The following is a 19,063-nucleotide window of genomic DNA, read 5'->3' on the forward strand; positions in this document are numbered from 1 at the left end:
TATTTTTTATCAACCGCAGCGGCCTGCGGTACTTCGCTAGCCTCCCATTTGTAAGACAGGCTTGCTTTTTTTCTTGGGTAGTCTCAGGTAATACCCCTAAATTTAGTAGCCCAAATGTCAAACAGGGGGTATTCTTCTGAAGAGGCCTACAGGCTTCTGACCCAGTCGGATGAGGAATGGGAACCCTCATCTGATGAATCTAGCGGGTCAGAATATGAACCTGTAGAAAGCAGTGGCAGTCTGACTCAAAGTTCGGACAAGGAGGTTGAGGTCCCTGATAGCACCAGGCGTACCCGGCCCCGTGTCGCTAGACCACAGGTTGCGCAGGATCCTCTTCAAGGGCAGCAGAGTGGGGCTGGCGCTGTCGGATTACGTGGTGAGGCATACACCAGCAGTGCAGCCCATCCTGGACCTAGTACCAGCACTGCCGTACAACATGGTGAAGTGCCGAGCACCAGAAGGGCAGTTGAAGCTGGTATGGTGGCACGTGCAGTAGTTACCCCATTGCAGCCACCGCACAGACAGGCCCGTAGAGCCCCTAGAATCCCTGAGGTGCTGGCAAACCCTGATTGGCAGTCCCCAACTTCAGCCGCACCTGTAGTTCCCCCTTTCACCGCCCAGTCTGGAGTTCGGGTTGAGACAGCTCAGATCGGTTCGGCCCTGGGATTTTTTGAGCTGTTCTTGACTGCGGAGCTCTTGGACTTAGTTGTGGCAGAAACAAATCGGCATGCCACACAATTTATAACCGCCAACCCGGGAAGCTTTTATGCACAGCCTTTCCGGTGGAAACCAGTCCAAGTTTCCGAAATTAAAATTTTTCTGGGCCTTCTCCTCAACATGGGTCTAACTAAAAAGCATGAATTGCGGTCATATTGGTCCACGAACCCAATTCATCACATGCCCATGTTCTCTGCTGCTATGTCCAGGACACGATTTGAGACCATCCTGCGTTTCCTGCACTTTAGCGACAACACCACCTTCCGTCCCAGAGGCCATCCAGCTTTTGACCGGCTCCACAAAATTCGGCCCCTCATAGACCACTTCAACCAGAAATTTGCAGATTTGTATACCCCAGAGCAAAACATCTGCGTAGACGAGTCCCTAATACATTTTACCGGGCGCCTTGGCTTTAAACAATACATCCCAAGCAAGCGCGCCCAGTATGGGGTCAAATTGTATAAGCTCTGTGAAAGGGCCACAGGCTATACCCACAAATTTCGTGTCTATGAGGGAAAAGATCAGACCCTGGAGCTGGTCGGTTGCCCTGACTACCTGGGGAGCAGTGGGAAGACAGTCTGGGACTTGGTGTCACCCTTATTCGGCAAGGGGTACCATCTTTATGTGGACAATTTCTACACAAGTGTGGCCCTCTTCAGGCATTTGTTTCTAGAACAGATTGGCTGCTGTGGCATCGCGCGAACTAGTCGTGCGGGCTTCCCCCAACGGCTCGTTACCACCCGTCTTGCAAGGGGAGAGAGGGCTGCTTTGTGTAACGAAGAACTGCTCGCGGTTAAATGGAGAGACAAGCGTTACGTTTACATGCTCTCCTCCATTCACGCAGACACGACAATCCAAATTGAGCGAGCAACCCGTGTCATTGAAAAGCCCCTCTCAGTCCACGACTATAACCTTCACATGGGAGGAGTGGACTTCAATGACCAGATGTTGTCTCCGTATTTAGTGTCCCGTCGCACCAGACGCTGGTATAAGAAGGTGTCTGTATATTTAATTCAATTTGCTCTGTATAATAGTTTTGTTCTCTACAGTAAGGCTGGGAGAACACGATCCTTCCTCAAATTTCAGGAAGAGATCATAGAGAACCTCCTGTACCCAGGAGGTTCCGTGGCCCCATCCACCAGTGTAGTTAGCCGTCTACACAAGCGACATTTCCCCAATGTCGTTGCCGGTACCTCAACCCAACCTTCACCCCGAAAAAGATGTGCCTGTAGCAGGAGTGGAATAAGGCGTGACACCCGCTATTTCTGTCCTGGCTGCCCTGACCACCCTGCCCTATGCTTAGGGGAGTGTTTCCGGAAGTACCACACACAGGTACACCTAGCATAGGGATCACATATCACCAGGACAGGCACACAGGGCTATTAGGGCCCATTCACACAGAGCTGCTGCAAACCTCTCCTTTTACCTTGGAAAAAGTGCATAACGCACTTCGCCACATCTTTGGGCGATTTGCGCTTTGCACATTGTCCCATGGGGAAGGAGAGGTTTGTCCTATAAAGGTAACAAAAAAAAACAAAAAAATAAATAAAAAATAAATCACCAGTAAGCAAAAAGGTTAATGTTCAGTTCAAAAAGTTAAAGTTTATATGTTCTGTTCAAAAGTTAATTATTGCGTTGCGGCCTGTTTTTTTCTTTTTTGTTTTGTTTTTTTTACCTTCCAGGTGGACCAACCGATCGACTAGCTGCAGCACTGATGTGCATTCTGACAGAAGCATTGCGCTGCTGTCAGATTACACACAAGTCGTTGTATGCGGCGCTGCAAGACGAGATTTCTCCTCTGCAGTAAAAGATACGTTTGTCGAGGCATATGAGCTGAGGAGGAGGCGGTGTTCCTATGCTTTGGCAAACACTTTGTATATAAAAAAAAAATAAAAAAATCCCGGCAATGATTTTTTCATCCACAATTGATCGATGCGAATGAAGAAATCTGTGCCGTTCATTTTTTTCTTTCAGCCCAGAGGCTGAACGGAAAAAATAAATCTCATTACCTGTATGCTCAATATAAGGAGAATAGCAGAAACTCCTAAAGCTGGCCATACATGTAATGATTGCGGAGACCCTCAAATGCCAGGGCAGTACAAACACCCCACAAATGACCCCATTTTGGAAAGAAGACACCCCAAGGTATTCGCTGAGGGGCATATTGAGTGTATGAAAGATTGAAATTTTTGTCCCAAGTTAGCGGAAAGTGAGCCTTTGTGAGAAAAAAATAAAAATAATCAATTTCCGCTAACTTATGCCCAAAAAAAAAAATTCCATAAACTCGCCAGGCCACTCATTGAATACCTTGGGGTGTCTTCTTTCCAAAGTGGGGTCACATGTGGGGTATTTATACTGCCCTGGCTTTTTAGGGGCCCTAAAGCATGAGAAGAAGTCTGGGATCCAAATGTCTAAAAATGCCCTCCTAAAAGGAATTTGGGCACCTTTGCGCATCTAGGCTGCAAAAAAGTGTCACACATGTGGTATCGCCGTACTCAGGAGAAGTTGGGGAATGTGTTTTGGGGTGTCATTTTACATATACCCATGCTGGGTGAGATCCTTACAAAGTCTCATATTCCACTAACTTGCGACAAAAAATAAAAAATTCTAGGAACTCGCCATGCCCCTCACGGAATACCTTGGGGTGTCTTCTTTCCAAAATGGGGTCACTTGTGGGGTAGTTATACTGCCCTGGCATTTTAGGGGCCCATATGCGTGAGAAGTAGTTTGCAATCAAAATGTGTAAAAAATGGCCTGTGAAATCCGAAAGGTGCTCTTTGGAATGTGTGCCCCTTTGCCCACCTTGGCTGCAAAAAAGTGTCACACATGTGGTATCGCCGTACTCAGGAGAAGTTGGGGAATGTGTTTTGGGGTGTCATTTTACATATACCCATGCTGGGTGAGAAAAATATCTTGGTCAAATGCCAACTTTGTATAAAAAAATGGGAAAAGTTGTCTTTTGACAAGATATTTCTCTCACCCAGCATGGGTATATGTAAAATGACACCCCAAAACACATTCCCCAACTTCTCCTGAGTACGGCGATACCAGATGTGTGACACTTTATTGCAGCCTAGGTGGGCAAAGGTGCACACATTCCAAAGAGCACCTTTCGGATTTCACCGGTAATTTTTTTTTTTATTATTTATTTTTTTATAAATTCTTTATTTTCAAGATTTTTTTCATCAAAAAATGAACAAACATTGGTCAAATGACCATAGATCATAGGTATACATTGAGAATGTCACAGATCATGGACACACCATTTAACACGAGGAGGACGCGCTATGTCTAGTCCCTGTCTAATGACTCATGTCGCGGGAGAGCCACTGTCTCCTAGATGGCATCGAAAGCAATGAGATGTTTTACAAAGTAAAGCATGACACTTCAGGGAGACAATGGCAGATTAGAACATATACCATTTATGTATAACATATGGGAAAGGAGAAAAAGAGAAGAAAGAAAAAGGAGAAAGAGGGGGGAGAAGAGAGGAAGAAGGAAAGGAGAGGGGAAAGAAGGGAGGGAAAGGGGGGGAGGACAAGTTGAGTCGCCTCGACTCTCATTGCGGTTGAAATGTGAGATGGCGAGGTATGTCTGAGAGGTAAGTCCAAGAAAAGATTACCTCCAGGTTGCATAAGGCCATCTACGCCTAATAACTTCACGTGGAAGCATATATGTCACTTATCCCTACATCCCGATCCATATCCTCCAGGGGCACCAAGTTTTCAAGTACTTGTCATGACTCCTTTTGATCCAGCTTGACATTTCCTCAAAATTACATATTTGGTTCACTTTGGCTATCCACTCGTTCAGTGAGGGGGACTGGGTGTCTCTCCAGTGGAGAGGAATAATAGACTTGGCCGCTGCTATCAGATGGGTCACCAAGTTATGCTTTGACGGTCTGTAAAGGTCAGAGGGGAGTGAAAAGAGTACCATTTCCATGGTGATCTTTTGGTCGTTGGCCAGGATTTGTTAATTGTTTTGTTGACGTTTTCCCATAATGGGACGATCAGAGAGCATGTCCACCAAATATGGGACAGAGACCCCTCCCCATCGCCACATCTCCAGCAAAGCCGATCGGGAGACAGACCACATTTGTGTAAGAACTCTGGGGTTCTATACCATCTGGTGAGGAGCTTGAAATGATTCTCCTGTAGCCGTATACAAGGAGATGGTCCATGTGAGAAGGCCAATAGCTTTTTGAGGACCTGATCCGGGAAAACCATGTCAAGCTCTCTGTCCCAGTCTCTAATATATAGAGGTTTTCCAGTCTCACTCTCCGCTCCCACCAAGGAGTACAATGCCGAAATTTTCCTCTGTTTACGGAGTGGGGACAGAAGGGTTTTTTCAAACTCTGTCAATTGTCTCGCCGGATCAGACCTCTCTCTCAACTCCCTGAACACAGCACCAATGTAAGCCCTTGTCAGAAAGAAGCTTGGAGAATTTTTTATTCGGTCAGGCAATCTATTCATAATAGATGTTTCTGCGTCTGGAGCTAGCTCCCCTAGTCTGGCTTGGCCTAATGCTGACCACACTTCCTGGTGTATGCCCCCATTTTTCCCTAGGAGGTCCGGAATAAGATTTGCAGGCAGGAGAGGGGACGGCTCTGGTGCTAGCTTTTTGCTCAATACTTTCCAAGCCTCTCTTATCCCTTTCAATAGGGGGTCACCCGTCTTGTCCCTGGGATGACTGGGTTCATCAACCAAAGAAGCTGTTGGAGCGTAGGCCCTACACTGTGTCGCATAAGATTTGCTACGTCAGGTTGTCTCTGGGGGTCTACCGACTCAAGCCATCTATTTAGCTGTATTGCCTGATAATATCTCAGGACATCTGGGAATCCCAATCCGGCGCTCTGTTTATTCCTAACCAAGAGGTCATGAGCTAGTCTAGGTTTCTTCCCATTCCATAGGAACTGGAAGAGTTTTTTGATCTCTTGAAAGAACGTTTTTGGTAGGTGTATCGGGACTAGTTGCATGACGTAGAGGATCTTGGGAAAGACATAGGCCTTAATCACATTTTTCCTGCCCATCCAAGATAGGTAAGGCAAGTTGTATTTCAATAGAAGCTGTGTTATATCCTTTTTAAGGGGAGCAGAGTTGCAATTGAACAGATCGTCCAGATTCCTCGGAATCTTTATTCCTAGGTATTTTATTGGGCCCTTGGTCCAGTGGAAAGGGAGGCGTTTCTGCAGAGAGGAAGCTTTAGACTCTGAGAGCGAGATGTTCAATATTTCGGACTTAGAGTGGTTTACCTTAAAGTCTGATATTTGGCTAAATATCTCAATCTTTTGGGCTAACTGGTCTAGTCCTTTTTCCGGATTGGTCAACAGGAAGAGAAGGTCATCTGCAAAAGCAGTGCATTTGAGCTTCCCCTGTCATGTTTAACTCCTTCAATTTCTCGGGTCTGTCTAACCAGCTGGATAAGTGTCTCTACTACCAGAATAAATAATGAGGGGGACAGCGGACATCCCTGTCTTGTTCCATTGGAAATCTCAAAGACTGGGGATAGTGTTCTATTTACTTTCAGTCTAGCATGCGGTTGTCTATAAAGTGTGAATACTGAGTGTATAAAGGGGTCTGGGATGGCAAATCTTTCTAGCGTTAACCTCATGAAATCCCAGTTGACCCTGTCGAACGCCTTTTCGGCATCAATGCTCAAGAGGGTCAACGGGGATCCCGCGGCCCTGGCTGCCTGGATCGCATGGAAGATCCTGTGCGTGTTATCTGTGCGTGTTATCTCTTCCCTCTCTACCACGTATGAACCCCGATTGTTCTGAGCCAATCAGGTTAGGCAATAGTCTGTTTAGTCTGGTGGCGAGGATTTTGGCCCAAATTTTCAGGTCCAGATTCAGGAGGGAGATTGGCCTATAACTTCCACAGTTCTGGAGGTCCTTGCCCTCTTTAGGGATTAATGTTACATGTGACTCCTGCGTCTGTCTAGGCAATGACCCTCCTTGCAGAAGTGCGTTACATACGTCTGTGAGTCGGGGGGTTAGGATGTCTTGGAAGCTTTTATAATAGAGTAAAGGAAATCCATCTGGTCCCGGGCTCTTTCCCGGGGGGAAACTGTGTATGATGGTGGTTACTTATTCTCAAGTGATTGGAGCAGTTAGGAGGTCCCTGTCCGCTTGTTGAACTGTTGGGAGTTTGAGGGAGTTTAGGAATTCTCTGGTATGTGACTGTCTGGCGTCAGAGTGGCTCGGGGATATTGACTTGTTTAGATTATATAAACCCTCGTAGAATTGCTGAAAAGATTTTGCTATTTCTGGTGTATCTTGGGTTAGCTCTCCATTGGGGTGTTTTATTTTGGGGATATAGGTTACATTTTTTGTCTTTTTTAGAAGAGAGGTCATCAGCTTGCCCCCCTTGTCCCCATGTGCATATACTTTATGCTGAAAGTTTAGCATTTGTTTTTTCACTTTCTGTACTAAGAGATTTTTAAGTTGGAATCTAAGGTCTGTTAACTCCCCCTGTTTCTGTTTGCAAGTGGATAGTTTGTCTACCTTCTCTAAGGACACTATCTGAGTTAATAAGGAATCTACTTTTTTCTGGTGTTCCCTTTTACTTTTGTACCAATTGAGATGAAGCATCCCCTCACGTACGCCTTGTGTGCCTCCCATTCCATAGGTGAGGTGCTGTGCGCAGGGGAATTGATAACGAAATACAACTCCAAGTGAGATCTGACCTGTTCCTGATGTAGTTTGTTGTTCAGCAGAGATTCATTGAGTCTCCACGTCCATTCCCTCCTTGGTAGGGAGGCCAGGGCAAGGGTCAGATGACATGGTGCGTGGTCGGAAATGGTGATACTCCCGATTTCGGCGTTGCTGGAAACAGGCAAGAGAGAAGAGGATGTTAAGATGTAATCAAGTCTCTGGTATGAACCATGTGGGTTAGAGAAGAATGAGTAGTCTTTGACAGTTGGGTTGCTGTTTCTCCAAACATCTATCAGTTTGAGGTCATGGAGCTTTCTATGTAATCTACTGATATGTTCCTGTGCAATATGGGACTTAGATTTGGAGGAATGAAGGATTGGGTTTAGCACCAGGTTAAGGTCCGCCCCCAGAATCACTTGTCCTTCAGCAAAATGCTTGAGAGTATCTAGAGCTTTAAGGAGCCATTGTACCGTGGATGTGTTTGGAGCATAAAAGTTAGCTAGAGTATATTTCCTGGATGCAATTTCTCCTTTTATTATCAGGAGTCTCCCTTCCTCATCAGAAAGTTGATGAGAGAGTGAGAAAGGTATGGACTGATGGATGGCTATGGAGACGCCTTTTGAGGCTGAGGTAGGGTGGGTACTATGAAACCACTGGTTGTATGGTCGGGAGGGCAGTTTTGGCAACTTTTTCTGGCGTAGATGTGTCTCCTGTAAGAAAACTATATGTGAGCCCATTTTTCTCAGGGCTAGCAACAGCTGACCTCTTTTTTGGGGTGAGTTGAGGCCCTTGATATTGAAGGTGGTTACCTTAATCTCTGCCATACTCCTCTTAGTTTGGGTCTTTTACCTTTCTTGCTGGAGTTAGAGGTTCACAACCTGTTCAAGTGAAAAAGGAAGAGGTAGGGGAGGCGAGGAGAGAGAGAGGTCAGAAGGAAGAAGGGAAGGTTATAGAAGGGGAAAGATGAAAAACACAAATAGAATACACTTAACACGTAGTATAGTGTAGCTGATCAGTTACTGGGTGTAAGGCCAGTAAGTAAAGGCTGTCACATAGGAAGTAGTCTGCTATATATGTAGACAGCAGGGGTGGGGGGGGGGGAGACAAGAAAAACTATTAGCCTAGTCGCATCGTCCAGACATCTCAGCTATCGCTGTAAAAACTTTTTCTCTTGTGACCATTATACATCCAATTATTTACAAGCCCTAAGATGCAATGTAATATGTTTTGGAGGGTAGGGGGGAGGGGCAGACAAATAAGGTGGGGGGAGTGGGGTGGGAAGGGAGGGGGGGAGAAAGCAAGGTGGTGGGGGGAGGGGGGGATGTGTGAGGGGAAGGAAAGGGAAAGGGAGAGCAGCTTAAAAGGCATTGTACTATCTTTCTGTTAATTATGCGCTACTAACAGTAGCATACATTTTGACATTTTACATTTTAACATTAATTTTTAAATGGATAGGACATAGAGTGTGTTAAATTGGAGCACATCTATATCTGAGAGTCACATGTGAAGTCACAAGGAAGGATAGGATCTGGTTAAGAGATGCGTCTGGGTTTCCAGACAAAGCATGTTAAATACATCAACAGAAATTGTGCTATACATTAGAAATCACATATGTAGCATTGCATGGAAGACTAACTTGAAGGCAGTGAGGACTAATTCCTCAACTTATTGTTATCTAGACATCGCTCTAACTAGCAAATGAACATCAGGAATGCTGGGTGCATTAAACATCTAATCAGTATAACTTAAACAGGAACATGGCGCTGAAGCACCAGAGAACTGATCCTTAGGTAGTGGAGGTGTAAGTCTCCATAACATACATCATCTCGGCCTCAAACCACCGAGATTGGTACGTCTAAGGCGTCCCTGGGTGTTGATTTAGATCAGGAATGATAACAGTCCTTGAGAGGGTATCTCAGGTACGACCCCCTCAAAGCCTTAATAATACTTCACCGTGTCTCCAGCTAAGGCATCTTCATGTTGGAGGGTCTGCCTCTCCTATGTGGTGTTTAGCCGCTTTGCTGGACTTGGCTCGCTGGACTCTTCTCCAAGATTCCGCTGGCGGTAGGGCAGGTAGAGCTATCGGGCAATTAACAGGCAGCCATGAGGGGATGTCAATGGGCTGCATTCCGATGCGCTCCCACGCACCCTCCAGGTCTTCCGCCACTTGTATGGTTATGCGTTTCCCATTCTTTAGGACAGACAGACCAAAGGGATACATCCAGGTATATGGGATCTTTTGTGCCCTTAAAGCGTCTAGCAGAGGTTTCAGTATGCGCCTCTTCACGAGTGTTGATGGTGCAATGTCCTGGTAAAGTGCAATATCTGCGCCCTCATACAGGATCCGGCCTTTGGCGCGCGCTGCCTCCATAATGCGTGCAGTGTCTACAAATGACAATAGGCCACAGACTACGTCCCTTGGCATCTCATTTGGCTTCGGTTGTGGTCTCAGCGCTCTGTGTATGCGCTCAATTATAATAGATTCTGTAGAGTCTGGTGCCAGCAGGTCCGCGAAGATTTCTGCAGCCACTTTACGGAGTGATTCTGCAGCCCAAGATTCCGGTAGGCCTTTTATTTGGATATTGCGTCTTCTGCTGCGATTTTCCTGGTCTTCCAGGAGTAAAAATGCTCTGTTGAGCTCGGCAGCATGTCCATTTAAGCAATCTTCTACTCCAGAGGCGTGTGCCTGCAGACCCTGAGCTGTCTGCTCCAAGGCTTCAACTCTGTGGCCGATTTGGGAGATTTCCGTTTTAATCTCTGCCAGCTCTGTGAGCACCGGTCTCAAGGCTTTATCCAAAGCTTGACCGAGAACTTTAGTAAGGAATGCCTTGGATACAGGCCCTGTGTCTCGTTCGGTCGCTGCACCGCATTTCTCACTGTCTGCCTCCGAGTCGTCAGCTTCCGCTTCAGCTTCGGGCGCCGCCGCCATTTTAGCATTGGTTCCCGGTGAGTGCGAGCTTCTCTTTTTAAGGAATTTCTGCATGTCCTGCTGCCCCTTATGCGATTTCGGCGTGTCCGGGGGTTCTAGCCCTCTGTCTCTTCCGTATTTGACCATTATTGCACAGGTCACTTCTGTTTAAAAAGCTATAGATGCTGGAACGTGGAGGAGCAGTTCTCTCACACGGCCATCCACGCCAACGGCCAGGCTCCGCCTCACCGGTAATTTTTTACAGATTTTGATTGCAAACTACTTCTCACGCATATGGGCCCCTAAAAAGCCAGGGCAGTATAACTTCCCCACAAGTGACCCCATTTTGGAAAGAAGACACCCCAAGGTATTTTGTGATTTGCATAGTGAGTTCATGGAAGTTTTTTTTTTTTTTGTCACAAGTTTGTGAAATATGAGACTTTGTAAGAAAAAATAAAATAAATAAATAAATCATCATTTTCCACTAACTTGTGACAAAAAATAAAAAGTTCTATGAACTCACTATGCCCATCAGCGAATACCTTAGTGTGTCTACTTTCCGAAATGGGGTCATTTGTGGGGGTTTTCTACTGTCTGGGCATTGTAGAACCTCAGAAAACATGACAGGTGCTCAGAAAGTCAGAGCTGCTTCAAAAAGCGGAAATTCCCATTTTTGTACCATAGTTTGTAAACGCTATAACTTTTACCCAAACCATTTTGTTTTTGCCCTAACATTTTTTTTTAATCAAAGACATGTAGAACAATACATTTAGCCAAAAATTTATATATGGATGTCGTTTTTTTGGCAAAATTTTACAACTGAAAGTGAAAAATGTCATTTTTTTGCAAAAAAATCGTTAAATTTCGATTAATAACAAAAAAAGTAAAAATGTCAGCAGCAATGAAATACCACCAAAAGAAAGCTCTATTAGTGAGACGAAAAGGAGGTAAAATTCATTTGGGTGGTAAGTTGCATGAGCAATAAACGGTGAAAGTAGTGTAGTGCAGAAGTGTAAAAAGTGGCCTAGTCATTAAGGAGGTTTCAGCTAGGGGGGTTGAAGTGGTTAAGCATGCATGGGATAGGCAAAAGGCCATCCTTAATATAAGATAGGGCCAGGGGCTATTCATAGTATTTAGTATATTGGGCAGACTAGATGGGCCAAATAGTTCTTATCTGCCGACACATTCTATGTTTCTATGTTTCTATATAAGAAGAATTGACTATGTTCTGATACTTTTACGTTATGTTTGCTTTGCATTTTCTTTTTTTTTGTACCCCCATGTAATCACGTCTAGCCAAAACATTGTATACATGAATTGAATGTCCAGATGCAAATTGTCAGACTCTATAACCTATAAGTTACTAATTGTTTACTCATCTTACTATATGCACTTACACGTGATGTCATACGAATATGACCCTTTGTTATTGACACACAGAGTTTGAAAAAGTTTGTTACACCAAAATGTCACTGGAATGTGAAGTTGCCTTATGAATAAAAGTTCAAAACAATATAAATTTGGAGTGCTGTTGTTTTTATATATACTAAATGCAAATATGAATGGGGCCTGCCGCAGACTTGCAGTTCGCAACTATTTAATCGCATTCACGAATCGACCCGGCAAATGTTTGTTCATCACTAGTGCAATATGCATTTGAGAGATTTCTCTGTTGTCCATACATACATGCTACAGACATAGTACAATACTTAGTGCACCAATCAGTAATATCTACTTAGACCTAATAAAATGTGAAGTGGCATGTATTGCGCAAAAAAAATGCAATATTCACAATGGCACAATCTGCATATAAAGCTATTGTTCTGTCATGCATTTGAAATGTTATAAAAATCAGTGCTGTAATGTAAAATTACTTACAGTGATCAGGAGTTCATCCTCACATTTGCGAAGTTGCTGCCAACCATCTTCTCCAGTCTCAGGAAACATCTGGTAGTTAGCAAAACTAGGCCACACCTGTATTGCGCAATGTGCACATATTCCATTGCCGATTTTCGTATTCAAGAAAATAAATGTGAATTTATGATGAATATTCTCCCAAATATTCGTAAAATATCTCAAATTCGAATATTGCCCCTGCCGCTTATTACTAGTGGCAACGTACTTAGACCCCTGGTACAAACACAAAATGGCAGACATTTTACTAGCATCACAGAGGACTGGCAGAATGCAGCATTTCCAGGCCTTGCTGTGAAAGATACTGCGTTCTGCTGTTGCAGGTGCTGGCAGAGAAATTTCCATCCACATCAAAACAGGTGTGGGTACCAATCATACCGTGCCCGCAAGAAGAGAGTGGTTTGAAGATGTGTTGGTCACTTCAGATAAAAGATCATTCTTGCAGCCAACCCATCGAGAGCCACCCTCCGGATCCAGCCTCAGGGAATGCCTAGACCGACCGGTTGTCCGGCTACATCGAGTTAACGGCCGATGTGGACACTCTGAGAAGCGAGGAACCCCTGGACTACTGGGTGTGCAAGCTTGTCCTGTGGCCAGAGCTCGCACAATTTGCCATGGAACTCTTGGCTTGCCCCTCATCGAGTGTCCTGTCCGAAAGGACGTTCAGCGCAGCAGGGGGTATCGTGAATGATAAGCGCACTTGCCTAGCTCACTACAGTGTAGACTACCTCACATTTCTAAAAATGAATGAGGCATGGATCTCTGAGGAATTCAACACCTGTGATGACCACGTGTAATTGAATCTCCTCATGCCAGCCCCCACATAACCACCACCACCCAGAACAAAGAATGGTCCTTGTCTTATGTCTATACAGCGGCATAAAAGGCTTTTTCTGTCAGGTGAATGCCTAATTTTTGGGGCCTGTACTGGCCTGCAGTAAAATTTTTATCCAGAGACCGCCTAATGTACATCCAGCCACATAATCACAATTTCTTTTCTGCCCGGTTGATGCCTAATTTTTGGGGCCTGTACTCCCAGTCCCGTGGCCTAAAATAAGATTTTACTAGGCTCCGGCAGGGTACATTTCTGAAAGTTTCCCTTTAAGACGCATAAAAATGGCCCCTGATTAAAATACATATTTTTTGTGGGGATTTTGCCAATGATCCCCCTCTGGTATATCACTGTCCATGTTGTGAGGCTATATGTAAACTTCTAGTAAGTATTTGGTGGCTGCAAAACCGTCCCGCCTGATGTTCATCCATCACTAATCTCCCACACACTTTATGAGCTACAGTAGATATTTTAACGTGCCAAGTAATTAACTATGTACCATTAACATTGTAATATGACCACAATTGTGGCAAAACATTCTCCAACTATAAATTTCAAAAGCATAAGGAAAACGTATTAATAATTTTATGTCAGATGCACAAAGCATCACAGAGCCCAAAGCAATCCCTGGGAGCAACGCTGTAGATACCAGATACATGAATAAGAGTTTGATCCGAGGGCAGCAGCAGTCAGTGAGGAGAAGACGGGGTGTTGCTAAGGCATAAAATGGGCCACTTTAAAACTATTTCTCTAATAGAAATGTACAATTTCAGTAATTAACGTATATTATAGAAATGGTCAGTATATTTGCCCCTGCACATTACAAAACAAAATTACAATCACACTTTAAGTTAGCTACACATGTGACTAGATCACACAGGTGAACACATAATGAATATTGTAATGCATGATGCATCTGGCATCCCTGCCAATAAACCGTTTGAAGAGATGGCAGTGTTCATTTAAGCACTGCATCCTCTTTAATTTTTACCTACTTGCTGTCAAGATTGTAATGATTGTGTAGTGTAATTACATCTTCCTCTCCCATTCATTATACAGTAGCTACAAGATCGATGGAATCCAGGTAAACACTAAAGAACATGCAGTGCTCACACAAATACCACGGTCTCTTTGAATAGCTGCTCTTATATTGATTACCTATTTTGAGGCTAGGTCATCAATATCTGTAGCTCAGACAACCCTAGGCAGGGCACAATAGAAACTTAACTATGGCGGGCCTGGGTGTCAAAGCTGCCATAACAACTGTACGCCTCCCATAATCTAGTCACAGGGGGAATTTCAGTCACCGGGAGCAATCAACTCCTGTTACATGGCCACTCAAATGTCTCAGTCAAAACTGACAGCAGCTGAGCAGATAAAATCATCTGACTTGTCTGTGATCACAGATTCTGCATACAGGTCTCTGCTATGTAAAACAGCATGCACCTCCTGACTATGATGCCCACTTAGAGTAGCATCTAGGTGGAAACCATCTTTAAAAATCTGACATACACCATACATGTACAGCAGATAATGGGAAGGGGTTAAAATATTTTTACATTATTTCAAAATGTTTCTTCCTCATCCATTTATAAAGCTAAACAGCTTCAATTCTATGTAGCTATAATCTCATCTAGTAAAGGTCAACTTTGACATATTGTTTAGGAAAGCTAAAATTGTGTAAACACAGACAGATAATTTTCAATGTCTACATGATTACAGAAATGGTTGGCTTAAAAATAGAGCAATGGAAAACTGAAAATTAATGAAAATAAATTCTTACTAATTATTAAGTGTTAGACAAGATTATATTTTCATCCACATGTCATTTTCAACAAGAAATGAACATAATAAAAAAAAATAAACCTGTCAAATTATGTTATCCTGTATGGTAAGCATTATGTACTTATCTGACTTGAAATATTCAGCTCATGATGTAAATCTAACACTAAGAAATTAATCTTCATCTTGAGTTCAATAAGAAATTATGAATTTGCCCTCTTTATATAAGACTTTGTTCTTTTTCTGTTATCCTTTTTCACTCTTGGGGAATGATTGTCTTGCATCATTATATTTGTTATTAGAGATGAGCAAATTTTCCAAGATCCGGTGTGTTTCGGATTCGTAAAATTTTTCAAAAAGTTCGGTTTAGGTGTGAATCTATTCATTTTGAACCAAAAGTGCTTCAATTGCCTCTAGTCCTCTAAACCACAGATTATTATTTTTTTTTTTATGAGAAGCTCCTATCTCGATTCCTAATTATTATTTTTTTTAAATCATTCATTCTCCTTCACATGTACCCTTGGTCTGATATAGCATCAGGTGTAACTGTATCTACTTTTATCGTTGCTGCCCCAAACTGTAGTTATTGCGTGGCCGCAACTGACTGCAGTTAACTCCTGCATAGTGGTGACAGAAACTATTGATTGCTTGTGCATCATCATACAGTTGAAATCATCATACTCCCAGCAATTATTGAGCTGTGTATAAGATTTAAAGGGGCTATCCAAAGCTATAAATGCCCTGGCTATTCATATAAACAATACTTACCCGTTTCCCATGACGCCGTCACAACATCTCTCTGTTGGGCAGATGACGACATTCGGAAACGGGGGGTGCAGCCAATAAAAATTTGACACAGAAATACTTTACAAATCATTATGTTCAGGGGCGTACATAGAAGTCACTTGGCCCCATAGCAAGCATCTAAATTGGGCCCTCATGCCCCATTTATATCCCCTATCACTACTCGTACCTGGCCAGTAGTGTACTGATATTTGAGGTATGAGGTAAAAACTATAGTTTGTACCTCACATCAGTACATTGCTGTTTAAACTATATATCTGTACACACTGCATCTATTATACCTCATATATCAGTACACTGCTGGGTATACTACAGACCTCTGTCCACTGCATCTATAATACTGTATAATAGAAGCAGTGTCTATGTCACGAGCTGGAGTCAGGCTCGGAGGCCAGTAGCTATAGCAGAGGAGCAGATATTCACACAGGTCACCCTGGCTGATGACACAGGTTCACCTGAGGTGCGGGGTCTAAGTACTAACCGGTATTCGCCAGAGCTCCTGATGGTGGAGATGGACTTTGCTGCGTGTTAGTACCAAGTCGCGGTCCTCAGGATATCCCCACCAGGAGGTGAGCAAGCCAAGGTTCAGTAGCAGATATAGCAGGCAGGGATCAAGCAGAAGCATAGTTGAGAAACAAGCCAAAAGTCGGTAACGAATAGTGCAGGTTGAGATTAAGCATGAGCGTAGTCTAGGAACAAGCCAAATGTCAGTAACGGATGGTAGCAGAGATACGGTCGGCAGCTGGATAGACAGGAGCGAGATATTGGCTGGTAAAGGCACAATATTCTGGCAACCAGGAAGTGCAGAGACATGGCTTAAATCAGGAAGTTCATGGGAGGAGCAAAGAGTGCAAGGTTCAAGGCAAACAAGTTTTAAGACAAGATCATTCAAGGAATTGTGAGAGAGAGAGAGAGAGAGAGAAGTCTAATGATGTGAGAAGTACAAGGTGTGACAACTCGGGGTCATTTAGTTCTCAAGGATGGCCATCTTCTCACCTAAGATGGTTGGCACACCTCAAGAAGCCACTTCAACACTGCAGATTTGGGTGCAAACTGGCCACAACCAGCTTTATTGTTATTTTTACAGCAGTCCAAGCAAATCATAAACACAAATCCTCGTCCATCTGTCCACTGACTACACAGTAGTTCTTCCTTTCTATTGTGATCTGGGTCTACCATTCAGCTCCCAAAGAAACAACACCGTGCTTACCCTACCCAGGGTTAGAGGGTCCTGGCTCCCACAGGCCTTGGCACAGTCTGTTTCTTCCCCACACTGGGAGCCCTGATTGAGGAGCTCAGCCCACATTTACCTGAGCTCCTCAGCTGGCTGCTAATTATCTTAATTACCAGCCTAATGGTCAGTTATATATTATGGTCACTATGTGGGGTACATGGGGTAATAGTGGTTGAAACTGTCTGCAGTACTATATTTATATGAGTGAGATATGAGTAAAAAAGGAATAGGGGAAAATTAAAAAGGATGTGGACCTCCTCTTACCACTCTATTCAAGTCTCAGTGGACAACTCATCTTCTATGCTGTTGCGGGTTGAAGGACATGTGATTATGCTTTGCTATGCAGTTATTTTACTAGTTATACAGGACCTGTGATGATGATGTCATCACAGGTCCTGGCAGATGCTTCTATCTAACCACGGAACTGCTGCATGACATCAAAGGTCCTTTAGCTTTCTCCACTGATAGAAGAAATATTATATTGGAGGTGACACTGATGAGTAGAGATGGCCTTGCGGTTTATCCAGCGGTCGTTTCACAGCAAACTTTGCGTGTTCGCAATTCGCTGAATATGAGAACACATGGCGATGTCCACCGGTGCCATATTCTTTTGCATTGCGCCAACCATAACACATCCATCAGGTGGGACAGAACAGCCAATTGAGACGTTTCAGCCCATGGACACACCCCCACCCTATAAAAGAACCTGATCTGGCAGCCATTTTACATTTGGTGTTTTGCCAGTGTAGGGAGAGGTTGCTTTGTGGAGAAGGGACAGGCTGCTAGGGACACCAAATGCTAGCTAATAGGGCCACAAAAGTCCTTTTAAGGACTGGTATAGGCGTGCTATCGATAGGTATGATATACTGAGGGGTATGATATACTTAGAAAGTATATTATAGTGCATTTGCATTGTGCAGCAGTGGTGTGCGCGGTTCTGCTGCGATATGGCCTCTATATAGAGGGACAAAAACAACTAATTGCAAACAGATGTGATATACCTGTTGCCCCCCAAAAAACTGATTGAGGGGTGTGATATACCTAAAATATACTTTCTAACATAGAAAGTATATAGTGCATTTGTAATGTGCAGCAGTTATGTGCGGTTTCTACTTACAATACCGCAGGAATATAGAGGGACAAGCGCTATTGGAACAACTGGATATAACTTCACATAAAAAAAGTCACTAGTACACGTATCTATATCTGTAATCTTGCGCTGCAGTTTTCAATGCGATGTGGGAACATCACAGAAGCAAGTAAATCAAGAAAGTGTAAAACCGCGTTGCTTGATACACCGCCTCCCTTCTTGGTACAGGTTACAAAAGGCACGGGGAAGGATCTGCAAGGGGTATACCCAAGGATACCTCCTCTCTCCAACACTCCTATTGGTAATTAAAGGTCACAACAATAGTGAAGCCGAGACTGCCACCGTCAAGTGCAAAGATTTATTATACTTACAGCAGTATCTCTGATAAAAAGCAGTGTGGTTTTCCACTTTCTTGGTGTGACATAATTGTTGTGGCAAAAAAATAATATTGAGAGGTATGATATACCTGCTTTCACAAAAAAATGATTAAGGTGGTTCCATATACCTGCTTTTTTTATGCGTTTTATCAGAGATACTGTTGTAAGTACAATAAATCTTTGCACGTGACAGTGGCAGTCTGGGCTTCACTATTGTTGCGACCTTTAATTACCCACAGGAGTGTTGTAGAGAGGAGGGTTTCTCGGGTATACCCCTTGCAGATCCTTCCCTATGTCTTTTGTAACCCGTACCAAGAAGGGAGGAGGTCAAGCAATGCGGGTTTCCACTTTCTTGGTGTGATATAACTGTTGTGGCAAAAAATATAATTGAGGGGTGTGATATACCTGCTTCCACAAAAAATTGATTAGGGGGTCCGATATATCTGCTTCTACCAAATATTGATTGAGGCCTACGATATACCTGCTTCCAAAAATTACTGATTAAAAGGTTCAATATACCTGTTTCAACCAAATATTGATTGAGGCATGTGATACACCTGCTTTCACAAAATACTGATTAAGGGGTTTGCTATACCTGTTTCTACCAAATATTGATTGAGGGCTATAATGATAAAAGGGGTTTAATATACCTGCTTCAGCAAAATACTGATAAGGGGTTTGAATTACCAGGTTCCAGCAAATATTGATTGAGGCCTGCTATATACCTGCTTCCACAAAATACTGATTAAGAGG

The sequence above is a fragment of the Bufo gargarizans genome, chromosome 3 (genome assembly GCF_014858855.1).
Source record: "Bufo gargarizans isolate SCDJY-AF-19 chromosome 3, ASM1485885v1, whole genome shotgun sequence".
Lineage (NCBI taxonomy): Eukaryota > Metazoa > Chordata > Amphibia > Anura > Bufonidae > Bufo > Bufo gargarizans.